The sequence below is a fragment of the Grus americana genome, chromosome 16, assembly GCF_028858705.1.
Source record: "Grus americana isolate bGruAme1 chromosome 16, bGruAme1.mat, whole genome shotgun sequence".
Classification (NCBI taxonomy): Eukaryota; Metazoa; Chordata; class Aves; order Gruiformes; family Gruidae; genus Grus; species Grus americana.
The window spans coordinates 5,110,657-5,122,670 of NC_072867.1; positions in this window are offsets into that span (position 1 = coordinate 5,110,657).

Consider the following 12,014-nt stretch of genomic DNA (forward strand, 5'->3'; position numbering starts at 1 on the left):
ACTCCTGTTGTATTTCTGTGATCACTAAGCTTTAAGGCGACTAACGCTAACCACCCACTGACCTGCACTAACCCTTCGGTTCATTCTGCAGTCAGTTCCTCGGGCTGTGAGTCAGGGTCTGAGCTCAGGGGATTTTGGAGGTGGTCGGTGGGGCTGGAGGGCAGCGGCGTGCCGGGACGCGTGGGGACCCTGCTGAGGAGGGACAGGGACAAACGGCTTTCACAGGGCTGGAGAAATGGGCTGAGCGGTGTACCGCTGGTCATAGGAGTTTGCCCCAGGATTAGGGGATCAGCTTGTGCAGACAAGGGTTGAGGCTCTGGCCTGGAGCTCAGCAAAGCCAAGGCTTAGAGCTGGGGTCTGAGGTGTCCCTCTCACCTGGCCGATGGCTGGGACCAAGGGCTGGGAGTCTCCCCTGGGGCTGGGGTGCTGAAGGAGACAGCACCGAAGCCCCTCTCCTGTGGAGCTGTGCTTTGGGGCTGGCCATCTGCAAAGAGTAGCTTTCCCTGCAGCGGTTTGGGGTGTCTAAGGGCCGAGGGACATGACTAGAGCCCTTCTACTCTTCCAGGCTGCCTGCTTGCAGGATCTTTATAAGGACTTTTGAGATTTCTCTAAGGTTTTGGAGTAGCTCAATGTGTTTCTAAGCTATTTTGGGGTGCGTGAGTGGGAAATACAAGTCACGGACACGTGCACCTGTGTGCACCCATATGCAATAGCCTGTGGGTTTGAGTGTTGAGGCGAGCAGGTTCAAAGCTCTGCAAGGGAATCTTCTTCCCATTACCAAAGCAAAACCAAGTGGAGGGCTTTGCTTTGCAGGACTGCGGTGCCCGAAGCTGGGCTCTCCTGCACGGGTGGTGTTGGAACTGGGAAAGTCTCTCAGGAGCTGTCTGTGAGCTGTCAAAATAGATTATAAGCTGCAGTTGAGGTTTAAAAAGCTTCACACTGATGCACAATTTAGGGGAAGCATCTTGCATTTCCATAGCCATACAACAAGATTTTCTGAAATTGCAATGATATGAGAAAATGTCTTTTAAAGTGGCACCCAGATGGCAGGGGGAAATTGTGCTGTTTGAATTCTCTTCAGATAAATTGAAGCTAAAGGGATGTTAAACATTTTATAGGTTTTTACCCCCCTTCCGCCACCTGCTACTGAAATGACACAAGAGGAGTCATCAAACAGCAAGTGAGATCCTTACGGTGCACCGCGTAGGAAACGGCCTCATCGCAATCCTGCATCTGATGGCGGTTAAGACTTGAGAGATCCTGAGCCTGGGTCAGGTCTGGGCTCCTTGCCCACTCCTCTGCAGAGGCTGGGATGGAGGGCTGCAGGATTTGGGTTCCTTGGGGCATTTGCGTGACCGCGGTGTGAGCCCAGAGAGATGGGGAGAGGATGTCGGACCCAGCGGAGCGACAGCTATGGGGGTGTGGGTGAGGTGCTGCTCCTTGGAGCCACCCCAGAATAAGCCTCACCATAAAATTAGAGCCCAGGTGGATGCAGGCAGCCTTCATGCTAACAAACCTCCCCATCCGCTCCCTGGAAAAGCGGCTCTCAGGATTGGGATTTGGGGGGGGGGGGGGGGTGTGGGGTGTTTTGCCCAAGCCAATTTCTAAGCGAAGAGAAGGAGCAGTAGCCAAATCCCAGGTGTCGGGGCTCAGCCTTGGGGTTTTCAGCATGAGATGCGATGGCTGGAGCTGTATTTCTCCTTGGAAAGCCACCTGCCACAGAATGCACGGACCCTCAAATGCAGGAATGGAGCGTTTGGCTATAAATCACCCTAACGCCGGCCATCCCCAGAGCTGTGCTGCTTTAGGGACAGGCTCCATCCCCCTGGCTTTGAGACGATGCTGTGGAACATCTCCAGCGTCGCTCCGTGGGGCAGCAGGCACTTCTCTCGCAGGTTTTTTTTCCTTTTCCTCCCTCCTTGGCATTCACAAGCAAGGAGCATTTTCACTCCTCAGCTAAATATGTCACTTTGTCTTGTAGCGTCTGCCAGGTTTTAAAACGCTGGCAACTTGTGAAAGCACCGAGAGGACAAATGCCAGTAGTTACGCATCCGTCTTTACCCAAGGAAGAAGAATTGGACTTTGTGGCTTTTTTGGTTTAGTTTTGAAAGTAAAATTAGTGTGTTTACTTGGTCGTTTACTGAAGCTGTTAGTCACGGCAAAAGAAACGTGTGCGGGCTGGTTTGTCTCCTCTGACGAGTCTTGCTTCCCTGGGGTGGGCTGGGGTGCTCAGGGGAGACTGAGCCATAGCAGCAAATATGCAAGCCTTGGTTGCGTTGCCTCCCAGGAGAATGCGCTGGGGATGACAGGAAGCCTATCCCCATCCGTACCTCGTGCCAGTGAACGCTGATGGGGTGAGCGGCCACAGTGCCCAGGCAGCACTCCGCACCCAGGGTCCTCTGACCCTCCGCTGGGTCAGAAGCTGCTGCTTCCAGCCCCATCCAAGCCTGGTTCCTGTGGGGCAGCTGCACCTTCCAGCCCACCTCTAGGCACCCTTTTTTTACATACACTTTATAAAATTATATCCAGTGTTCGACTCGTTACAGCAGATGGGTCCATCCAGCAGGCAGGGTGATGCTCCCAATGGGTGGTGAGATGTCTTCATGCTTAACTCGAAACGGAGGTCGCTGGCAGGGCACGTTGCTGTGGGTTTGGGTGTTTTTTTCCAGTGTAGCAGAGCACTTTCCAGCTGGGATCTGGCTTGAGTTTTGGGAGAAGCGATCCTGGGTGAGATCCCAGCAGTTATTTCAATGGACTGAGCCCGCAGGGAGCACCTGCCCACCAGCAGCGTGGGTTTTCCAACACCCAGCAGCGCTGCAGGAAAGCCATGAGGGCTGAGGCTAGGGTTTTTTTAAACAACCTCGGCTGGGCAGGCCTTGCCAGAGCGCTGCCTTTTCTTGTTATCTCTTCCTGCAATTACAGAATGATTCAGTGAGAGCTATCCTGCGGTTTAATGCGAGAATCTTCCTGCAGGTACGGTGTTTGTAACACACAGCAACGTTTTCTGGTATGACACGGTACTGCCTCATGTGATCACAGCTTGATGTTCGGCAAATAATCCAAATCTTTCCTTCAAACGCCAGGTTATTTTGGAGGGGGGTAGTCATCCTATCTATTATACTCACAAAACCAGATAATAATAGTAATACCATTTGGTGGAGCGCTCTTAATGCAACGAGGCTGTCACTTGTCACCGAGAACGCTGTGTGTGGCAGCCTGTTAAAAAGAAAGTCAAAACAAGGCTGGCAGCAGACAGCCCAAGTGCATCGCCATTGCTGCCGGGGCTCTGCGAGCGGGATCGTGTTTCCCCCGCGCTGGAGCCAGCGAGGATGTTCTGTACTGCGGAGCTATGCTGGCTTGGCTGGTGCAGCCCGTGACACGCTCGCCGGCAGGGCAGTGGCGACGTCCCGGCGTGCTGTGGCTTGCAGGGACGCTGATAGCACTGCCCTGGGTCTCGTGTTCGTGAGTTGTCGTCTTTTTGGCAGAGATGCTCACCTGCCCTTGCCGCCTGCCTCACTGCCTGAGCTTGCTCCCTCCCGAATCCATGCGCTGCTTGGAGGCTGGTCTTACCCAAAGGACCCCACATTTCTCTTGGGGTCAGCAAATGCTAAATTTGTCCCGTGGGATGTGCAGGCTGCGGGAAGAGCGGTGGGTATGTGAGCCCCGGGGCCGTTCCCCCCGCGGGACAGGCAGATGCTGCATCACCCTGACGCAGGGCGCAGCCGAGCTCCCAGACCGGGCAGTGTCGGCTTGTGGCTAGCGGTACCAGGCTCTCGTCTTTCTCCCTCTTTCCTTTAAAAAAAAGATATTTCAAAGGTAAAAGCAATGCAAAGACAGGCAGTTACAAGTCTGGAAATGTATCATTAATGTAATAAAGGTATGAGAAGGTTTCTGTAGGAACTCATCTCCAGTGTATTTGCTCCATAGAGAGCCGTAAACTTTCCAGGGGCACAAAAGTCTCCTTATTTTTTCTCTTGAGGAATTTTGGCGTGAACCCAGTGCACACTTCCCCCAGCTGCCGCCCTGTGCATTGGGGGCTTCAGACCCTGTGCAGAGGCAGAGCCTGCAGTGGGTGGGAGGATGCTCGCTGCATCTGCAACAAAAGCCACGGCAAACCTCCCCCATCCAAGCTTCAACAACTCCAGCATTTTATTTTTATAGTGGAATGGAGAATGGAAAGCTCTGCAGAAGTGAAATGTGTCTCTCAAATCATCAGGTTATTTTTATGTGCATCTATATTTTCTTATGTGTGTGTAAATACCTCCCACACACACGTACTTTTATCTCAAGGACTGAAATAAAAATAGCTGAGGACTGAAAGGGGAGCAGGCTGGAGGGCGGATGCGCTTTTTGGAAGAATCTCTTCAAGGTTCGGAAACAGCGAAGCCGTGGTGATAACGTGATCTGACAAAACATCAGCTTCTCCAGGCCTGTGAGGAATGGTGTTAATGAAAGAGATCTTAATGACTTTCCCTCTACGTTTCAATTTATTCTAACAAGCCGCAGCCAGGAGCGCAGGCTCAGTGTTGCACTTGAGGAAGTTTGACAAGATCCGAGGAGCTGGCTGTGTGCGTGCCGGGAATTGCTGCTGAGGGGCTTGGAAAAATGACCCCCATCCTGCAAACGCCGGGATGGCACGGAGGGATCCCCCAGCTCTCTGGGCTGATGGCAGTGCCTGCTTCACCCTCTCCAGCCATGGAGCCCGGCTGCTTTCCCACGGCGAGCCCCGGCCCCGCTGCTCTCCCCAACCCCCCTGCTCTGCAAGCCCAGGCTGGGCAAGTCACGAGAGGAGATGCTGCGTGACACCGGAGGAGATGAGGGATGTGCTCCAGCTTGACACAAATGTTGTGCACGCTCTTATTTAATATCTTCCCCCTCTGAGTAGGATAGCAGCAAGGAGAGATTTCTGAGAGCTGGAGCTGTGCAAAGAGGGGAGGAAATTTCCCTAGGGAATGCAAAATGGGGAGGGCTGGGTGATCTGGCAAAGCTGGTGCTACACGACCCAGAGCCCTGCGTGCCCTGGCTTAGGATCGTTTATTGTCATCGCTTCTCTTTCTTCTTAATGCTAACAAAGGGAGGATTATGAAATACTTTGCCGTGGGAAGTTGTGTGGCTGGACGGTGGTGTGCATGGGACACGGTGATGTTTGTCTGGGCTGAGCCCCTCCAAGCCTGGGCACCGAATGGCCGGTTCAGGATGCATCCAGCACCCACCGTGGCATCGGAGCTCAGACTGCACCAGCTGAACTTTGGCTGAAGCCAAAGAAATAAACCCGTCGTGTCTAATAATACCCAGACTGCAACCCGCTCCCGGCGAGCCTCTGCCAGCTGCTGCGGCCGGCATCACAAGTCACCGAGACGCAGCGTTGTGCAAAGTCACCGTTCCCACCCTGAGCGGCGGAGGCGAGGTCCCGTGGGGCACGCGGGTCCCTCGGGGGCCTTACAGGGGTGAGTATAACCGGGCTCAGCATAAGCAAAGCCGCCTCCTCCACTTTGGAAAGAGCTGGGAGGATTTCCAAATGCCTCTGCTTGGCAGCTAATCCCCACCATCCCAGTAACGCGCTGGAAGTCGCCCGAAGAAAGTTTAAGACGTGTCCCTATAAATTGCTTTGCTGGTCATCCTCCCCCTGCACAGCATCTCCCAGCTGCTAACGATGTCTGATCTGTTAATTCCCAGCAAGACTGATGCTGAATGCGGGTGGGAGATGTGTCCAGAAAAACTGAATAAATTATTATTATTTTTTTCCTGCAACCTCCCTCGTTCCCGTGATGCCTGTGCTGCCTTGGCATGGGGACTTGGGTAACCCCCAAATGGCTCCTGCACGTATTTGTGCCTTCGGTGCTCCATGCACGGGCCTGTGCGCTGGGGCTGCTTATGGGTAAACGCCGGGCAAAGGCACGTTGGTTTTAACGTCAGCTCCTGGGTGGGTTGGCAATGTCCCATGAACCTCTTGCTGAGCAAGTTCCTGGCAGCCACAGAGGCGGGACGGCACGGTGAGGGGCAGTGTGGCCTTTGGTAGCAGAGCACTGGGCCCCGTGTTTTGGGCACAGATTTGCTCGGTGCACTGACTGCCAGAGCCAGGTGTGCTCCGGAGCTGCTCTGGTTGCTGTTACTGGGACAAGTCGGATCACGGCCAAGCTGCTGGGTGCAGTTTTGGCGGCCGCCTCTCCCCGGCGGCAGTCGGAGCCATCCTCTCTGGAGCAAAGCTGTTGGCGGTGCAAATTTAAGCCATTTGGGTTTGGGGTTTGGTTGGGTTTTTTTGGTTTTGTTTTTTTTTTTTGCAAAACCCACTTGCTCAGCAGCACCTTCTCCCGTGGCAGAAGGTGAAGCCCTGCCTCAGGGGAGGAAAGCAGGTGGCAGGCGGGGTTTGGCTGTTTCGGCAAAAGGCAGCAGCCTCTCCCCTCCTCGCCCACGTTGCATCAGTGCCGTGAAGACACTTCTCACTTAAATGGTGTGTGCCCACAGCTCCTCTGAGTCACGCTGTTAGCAGAGAGCTCATATTTCTTCGTTTTTTCAAGTACAAATGTCTTTGGAAAAGGGCATTAAATAAAACACTTGACTGAGGTCCCGGCAGTGACTAATCCCCGTGGTACGCCCCGCTCCAGTGTTAAATCCTGCTGAGCCCGCCGCGTGCTGGGGGGCTCGCACGGACCCTTGCAGGCGGAGGAGCAAGGAAAGGTGAATGTTGCATGAGAAGAGCTCGAACAGGGCAGGCGTGGGCTGTGGCAGCGGCACAGCGGGAACAAACGCCAGCACGCTCGGTCCGGGTGCCAGCATCCCCTGGGGAGCGCTTCGGTGTGAGCTGTGCTCTCAGCCCAAAGCAGGGGTACAGCCCAAAGTGTGGGGTGAATCAAAACCCTAAAACTTCTGCCCAAAAGTTGCTGGAAAGGTTTGAGGAGGGGGGGAAATCTCTCTCCGTGGAAGAGCTGGGAGGGGATCTCACCCCCGCAGGGATGTTCTCTGTCAAGGAGGTGGCAGCTCGGAAGACTCAAACAAGGCGACTGTAAATCTGTATTTGTAAACATGCTGCCTCCCACCAGATAAAAGCTGGCAAACCCAGAGCTCTGCTGAACAACTGACACACACACACACACACACACACACGCACGCACACCCCCCGAGCACACCTCCCAGGCACGCCATGAATAACGTACATCCAGCGCATGTGAAAGCCCCCGGGCTGCAGCAGCAATGCTGGAGGAGAACCCGCATCCCCCTGGGACCACCGCTGCCGAACCGCGGCCCCCAGCAAACCTTCCCCACGCGTCCCTCTGGGCCTGGGGGAGACGGAGAATCGCAGATGTCCCCAGGGCCAGGACGGGACTGCTGCTGCTGGGTCCAACCCTGCCGTGCTCCTCTGTGCCGGATGGTTCTGCACAGCTGCGCTGGCCGCCTCCACAAAACAACCCTGGTTTTGTTTGCTGCTTGGGTACCAGCTGAAAACACGATACTCGTAGGAGATTTTTGCAAGATGAAGCAGCTCTTCACCTCAGCTTTGCTCTCCACCTCTACTTCAAAAGCCCCAGGAGCTGTGGAGCAGGAGGCAGCTTGTGTGCGCCGCTGATGAAATGGCTGCAGGACTGGGCATAACTAATTAGAGCCTCTATAAAATGACATCTATTTCCACAGATGGGAAGCTGCTTCCCCTTTTTATGGCTGTTTCAGTTAATTAGTTATCTCAGAGGTTGCATTTGCATTCCCGGCTTTGTGAAATACCCTTTTGTTAACTACTTTTCATATACTTTTATGAAGTCGGCCACTGAAACGGGGCTCATTTATCTCACCAGTGACAGGCTGAGAGGTTTGCCCAGAGCTGCCTGCCAGATGCTGGGATTGTAAAATAATGTTTGGCTTGTCTGATGTTTGGAAAGGAGACAGAAGGTGCAGGGCTGCGAGAGGAAAGTCCCAGGCTGCTAAAACCAAGGTCTGGATCTTGACAACTTCTACAAAAATATCCAATCTGTCGCTTTTGGGCAGCTTGCAGGAGTCACGGGGGGGTGGGGGGGTGGGGGGAATGCTCTTGTCACCAGCTCTGTGTTCAGACATCTCCACCCCCATGCCCTGCGATGTGCCCACACACACACACGGCATCCGCTGGGAGCGGGGTGCGAGCATCCAACCTTCTCGAGCTTTATCTGCTGCTTCCAGCAGTGCTGGGTATGTGCACGTCCCCACGGGCAGGGAGGGCTCCTGGGGACCCTCCCTCTGCGCCGGTCGGCGCAGAGGGGGGGTCCCCAGGAGCCCTCCCTGCCCATGGGGAGCCTGGGGATGCTCCAAAGCTGCTGTTCCAGCCACGCTGCACGTTTACCCTCCATTAGCGAGATCACGAGCAGCAGCAGCAATAATCGATCACCGTTGTTATTGCTAGGAAATGTTTGCAAAATCAGTGTTTCCTCTGTAGCACAAGCAATCAGGGCTTTTGTTGGTCGGCTGTTTTTTAGGCACAGTTCTGCCACAAAGAGTGGAAAACACTGGATAACCGCAAAGTACGATGCAACACATTTCCTCGTTCCTGGCGGAACAGCCGCCTTCTCTCTGTGCAAGGCTCTGCGAACACTCGAAGCAACCCGGCACGCTTTGGCCTGCGCTGCTGTATGGCGTAAACCTTCCCAGGTCACTCGTATGTGTTTAGGGACCATGCAAGATACCCACGGGCGTTACTGCAGGTAATATTTCCATTTGCATTCCCCTTGCACCTACCACTCGGAGCGTCGCTCACCTCCCCGTCGCTCCACGCCGGCAATGTGTGAACGTTGCTAAATGTCCAAAACGGGGCGGAGGAATTGAGCGTGTGGTGCTGGCAGTGCCGGATTCGTGCTTTCAGCAGGTTTTGGTGCTTTATGCATTGTGGTCAGCACGCCGGGGACACGTAGCCCTATGCTGGGGGGCATGGCTGGTTGGGCTTGGCTACCCCAGGGCATTTTCCAGGGCCCCCCGAGGGATGTTTTGTTGAAAAAAAGGGAATCCTGTCATGGGTTCAGCCACCCCTCCATTCCAGGAGAGGATTTTTTGGTGCCAAGAAACCATACCTTTAAACTCAAACTTTGAAAATTCAGAGCACAGCCCAATTGTTGGGGGGGAAATAAAGCCCCAAATACGTAAATATCTTTATTTTCTGCATGACTGAGTTTGTATTGGCCTGTTAGTTGACGCTCCTGAAGGTATCCGCTGGGATGCAACTATTATACATCCGAACTGTCACAAATGGAAACGTCGCTTTGAAAGACAAAGGGTAATTTATCAAGAAAAGGGTGTCATTTAGGTGGAAGGATGGAAGGAAGGGAGACAGTTGCTGCAGAACTGCCAAAAGAGAATACCAGATCCGCTGATAGTCAGGGAACAGCTTTGAATTTCCAAGGCTGCCCTTGAGGGATAAGAAAATAAAAGCTAAGGACGGAAAAAAAAAAAGAAGTCTTAAATACAGTGACAGCAGAAACCTGAAGGATCACAGTGAAAAATGGGACTTTCTCCTCCGTAACAATAACCGAGAAAAAGAGAGGAATGTAATTTGTAAAAGCTGTTAAATTGCCACCAAAAATTGTAAGCTGGATGGAGAAATGACACGGAAGGAAAAAAGAAACAAATGCATACCTGTCATTCCTGGAATATTTCTTGAAAAGGGGACTAGACAATGAATAGGGTGGAGGAGAACCGGAGCTGAGGAAGGGAAGAGCTGGGAGCTCCGACCGGCTCGGCGGGGCAGCAGGACCTGGTCACCGCAAGAGCTTTACCCAGGAGCCTCCGTGGGCTGCGGGGGGGAAATGGTTTTGCGTGTCTCCAAAAATACAAACCCACAAATCCATCTTTTTTGCTTGTTTCTGAATAATGCATCCTCCCCTGTCTCGGAGGGAGATTATTTAAATGGAGATGGCACTAAGGAGCCAGGCACACGCAGCTTGCTCCTCTCCGAGCTGGTGGCTTGTTACTCACCACGGCTCCGGAGGGAACTTCGTGCCAGAGAGGCATTTGCAGGGCGGGCTCCCAGTGACAAACTTTGGGGGCAACAAATTGCAAACAGCTTAGAGAAAGGTGTGATATCTCTGCAAGAGCCTTGCCCCAAGGCTCGCGCTTGCACGCCGCTCATGGGGTGCGGATGCCTGCGCCAGCAGGACGGGAGACCTGAGCACGAATTGCAGGGTAGGGAGACGAGGAGAGACGGGGTGTCTCCAGCACCAGCAGGACATTGCTCTGTGCACGTCCCTTCCTGGCCCCACCAGCCCCCGAGCATCCTGATGAAGCCAAACAGTGCTTCAGTTATTTTAAAGCCATTAAAAAATGGATCCGCCAGGGAAGCAGAGGGTGTTTTGGGCACAACTCCAAAGCGTGACGGCATTAAAGCCTGCAGGGCGTGGGTGCAGGATGGCTCTCGCGTGCCCATCCTGGTGCTCAGCAGCACTTGCGGCATCTGGATTGACTCAAGTTAAATAAGCAGAGGGTGCTGGGGGTGGCGTGTCTCAGCCAGGGTCCTCCCGCTCCAGGAACCAAAGCCCCTGGCAGGTCCCAACCTGCTGCAGCCAAAAGTTGAGCTGAGGCTTCCTCAAATGCAAACCAATCAATCAGCAAAACCAATCAAGCACCGTTTTCCGATGCAAAAGCATCACCGTATGGATGCAGAAGAGCATTTTTAGGCTTAAAGGCTCCTTGAAAATCCCACTTTTATATTTTTCATGTGGTGATTGTGTAGCAGATATTTCCCTGAAGTCCCTGGAGCTGAAATCCTGGTGCTAGATGAGATGGTGCCATTTGTATTAGGGAAGTCAGCGCAACTAGTTCTTTCTCAAATGTTTCAGTTGCAAACACACTCGTACAGCCAGGTACAACAAAAGCAGGAGCTCAGAAGGTCGTCATTACCAAATTGTGGTATTTCTCCCGGCTGTCTCAAACGCTGGGTGTGGGAATATTTCTTTTCAGCTGGAAACATCTATGATTAAGCTGCAGCCAATAAGAAAAGTAACCAAAATTGCATTTCCAGCTCCACAATTGAGCAGATTCATGTGTGAGCACCTCTGGCCCGGATCAGCGCGTGGGTGGGAAGTTTCTCTTAAAACAGAAAGCAGCACAAGACACGGGGTTTTGGGGAACAACTCAGCCTGCAGAAAATAAAAATCCAGGGAGGAAAATGAGGTGGGGGGAACCTTCCCAGTTGCAAACGTCCCCTGCGTCCTCCAGCAGCCTCAGAGCCCTGGAGCCCCGCAGCTCCGCTCCTCGGGCCGCGGCTCGCTGCTTCTGCCCTCTCGTGTCTGGTCACGTCACTCTAAATCAGATGTCATAATAGGAAGGAAGTGTTGGACAGATTAAAATGCAAGGGAATAATAGCAAGGGTGGGTTTTTTCAGGGTTGAGGGGAAAGACAGAGAGGAGGGAGGGAGGGAGGGAGTGTCTCCAGATACCCCATCCCTTTAGAGAGCTCACAGGATTCAAATGGTTGGAGTGATCTTGACAGGCTAAAAACCCAATCTGCTAGAAATCACACACCTCAAATAATGTGCTATTGCTGCTGATCGCCCGTGTATTTTAGGGCTGAAAAGATACAGTATTAAATTCATCTCCAGTTCTCATTTGCCACCAGTTAACTGCTTGTTTGACAAGGTCTGAGCGAAGTTTGAAAGGCTTTTACTGAAAATGGTCGTCGTCGAAGTGAGATTTGACAGGTTTTCTCAAGGGTTGAACAGCATCTGCCCGTGGGCCCCCAACTGGGCGCGGAGGGGCTGGGGGTGCCCTGCCACACGCCCCGAGGTGCCGCCCAGGAGAGAAGCCAAGGATTGTATTTAATTAAATCACATACTGATAAATACTACCTTTACTGTTACGACGACATTCAGGTTTCCTACTTCCCAGTGCTTTAACCACTGAGCCTTCTAACAATTTTGGGGAGTGATAAAGTTTTGTTTACCTAAAGGCAACGGACGTTACAGCCCCGTCCTCCCTCGGCCACAAGCTCTGATGTCCCTGCGCTCGGGGGAACACCTCAGCTTCCCCTTCAGTTGAAAGAAAGGTGAAAAACCTCAGCTCCAT